We start from the raw sequence: 3,108 nt of genomic DNA, 5'->3' as shown, positions 1-3,108 counted from the left end.
ATTTTACCCCTGTATGAGAGGGCTGGTGTATGTCAATCTGAAGCGAGCTTTCCAACGATATGTATATCGAAGGTATTACAGAAACTATCGCTAAGATAACCGCATCCAAAGTTGACATGGTTCTCCCGTCACGATATGCTAGAAGATTTAACTTTTTAAGCAGCGTGGACGGGCTATGTGTTGAATCTTCACTTGGTTGAACAAAACATATGTTTTTCCATGAAATGCGTGAAATGTGAAATGTGAAATTCAACATTTTAACACGGAAGTTTGTGGATTTTCTCGAAATAGTATCCTGCGACAAGCTACTGTTTTAGCTATGGAGGGTCATGGGTATATCGATTGTAATCTGTCATCTGAGAGGTCAATTATTCTGTATGGATCATTTCCCCCTATTTTTGCTATTTTTTGTGCTGTATCTTATCCTCTCTTCTGAGCTTAAATGGTCTAAATAATTGTGTGTGTTAGCCATGATGGCTATCTAGCCTATGTTGCTTGAGCTAGCCTCTCCCCTCAAGATGGCGCTCTTCCGGGAATTCCGCAATTCTCTATGACGCTGTGCAGACACCTAATTGAGGTCCCATGGGATGGCTGTGTCCATTTTGTTTGCCATCTTTGGTCCATATGCGCAATAGCTTGGTTCTACCAAACTCTCGTACATTCATAATGTACAGAGAGTCTGGCCACTTTCCATTGGAAAGTGTGAACTTCCTTGAATGCAGATACTCTGTTGATGTTTAAAACTATTGGATCTGCCCAGAGCCAGATCTGCCATAACCAATCGCTAACGTTAGGTCGTGAAGGGGGACATCCCCTATGTTCCCCAATTTTCCCTAAAAGGGTCTTATGTTCCCCAGTCGTAATACATACCGGGGAACATAGAACCGTATGTTCCCCACTTTGTATAAGACTGGGGAACATAGGTACGCTCCCATCGTGAAGTATGTCATGCTCATGCTAGCCCACGACCTCAACATCATCGTTCTTAGCTACTCCCTCTGTTCACTGATTGGACTTGCACATTTTTGTCCTGAGAAAACCCGCAAATATACCGCAGACCCAGACAACGTACTGAAGGGAAATGAAAATTGAGCGGAAATACGTAGGAGGGTGGAGCTAGGCTACATGTGCAATGGCTTCAGCTTAGAATGTATGTAGCCTGGCATAGCCCTCCGTAAGCTTCCGCTCAATTTTCATTTCCCTACAGCATCTTCTGGGTCTGACCCCGTTGGACTTGATTTCTCAGGATGCATTCCATCCTGAGCAATCAGTGAACAGGGGGATGGGGGGAGGAGGGTGTTATCGATGACCTGTCACAACCAAATGTTAGTGATTGGGTAAAATCAGGCCCTATCGTTTCAAGTTCATGCCTCCTGCCTGAAATCGATTCTGAAAGGAGTTGGTTCAGACCCTCTGTACGATATTAGAACGAGCGTTTGGTATGACAAGGTTAGAACATACGGGGTTGTCAGCGCATATTAATCGGTCCATTTCGGGAGCTTGGATACCGGAATTCAAACAACACTGCTATCCACGATATTCCGCAGCCAACAATGAGGGTCGCCATGACACCGAAAACGGTTATTTATTTCCGGCGAAGCTGCATTGTATCTATTTTAACGTGGCGGTTGACAGTGCTTAACATATCACAATGCATATAAAAGTAAACTTTTCTATTTCATATTGGTTATATATGATGCAGTATATCCATGCTGAGGGCAGAATTGTCAACATTTCGAAAGAAATCTAAGTTGAAGCATATTGTAGTTAGCTACCGAGAACGCATGTAAACAGAATGAACGGAAGTTGAAAACAGTATCGGAACGATACATATTTCCAGGTTAAGGAATAAGGTGGATAGCAGGGGTGCCCACTACATAGATTGTCATCGAACAGTAGATCACAAAGGCAGTGCTGGTAGAAAGGTACATTGATTTTAGACACTATGTCACCATACACTGTTTACATTTACCACTTGATTGTTATAAAAGACAGTCTGATGTTGCCTAATTCTTTAGTTATTACATTAGGTTACCATAACAACCAGAGGAGCCCTTCTCTAGGATACCTTGAGGTTCCCACCACTCCAGTTGCCACGTACAAAGCTAGTTGAGAGTTGAGCAAAGCTAGAGTGCAGAACACAATACATGCAGAACACAATACATACTGTAACGTTGGCTAAAACTGCAGTGCGCAAAGCTAGTTGAGAGTTCTGTCCTCGTTGTTACTAAACATGCAGAACACAAGCAACTTTAAATGTAGCTCACAAGCCAAAAAATATGGGCATATCTGGGCTATTGTGGACGTAGCCTAAGGAGACGTAAGCAATGTAAAGAATAGACGTGTGTGAGGGAGAGGGGTTGTTTAGGCTATTTTGATGTGTAAATCCAGAAGATTCCAATTGTTATAGCATATGTTTTATTGTATTGTCCCATTACTGTAGTTAAAAAGAGCTCTCAGTTGTACTGTATGTGTTAGCCTTTGTGAACATGTTGTAAAATAAGGAAACATTAAGTTATCATGGTTACTCCACAATATGGTCACAATCATGTTACTTATCATTTGTTGGTTGGGTTCGGTCGATGTTTAACACATATTTTGTCGAGTTGGGCGGTTTGTTAAAAACCCTGACCCACTCATCACTAGTGGACACAATGCAGGCTACTGTGTGCTATACAGTGAATAGGCCTAATAGCAGCATACAAACACAGATGTGATGTCACTTATACACACACACACACACACATACACACACACACACACACACACACACACACACACACACACACACACACACACACACACACACACACACACACACACACACACACACACACACACACACACACACACACACACGTATACACAAGCACACAATCATTCCATACTCACTTGCATACTCAGACATCCATATAGCCACACGCACACCCGCGCACATACACACAGACATTCCACACCCACTCACATGCTCAAACATACACACAGACACACGTGCGCGCACACACACACACACACACACACACACACACATGTGTTTTCTTACTGACGCCTGTCAGGTGCGGGGAAAGTGATCTGTGGCACCTGCAGACAGGCGATGTGCTGGCATTC

This window comes from Sardina pilchardus, chromosome 24 (genome assembly GCF_963854185.1).
Source record: "Sardina pilchardus chromosome 24, fSarPil1.1, whole genome shotgun sequence".
NCBI classification, from domain to species: domain Eukaryota; kingdom Metazoa; phylum Chordata; class Actinopteri; order Clupeiformes; family Clupeidae; genus Sardina; species Sardina pilchardus.
The sequence above is the reverse complement of the archived record's forward strand: the minus strand, read 5'-3'. Positions refer to the sequence as shown.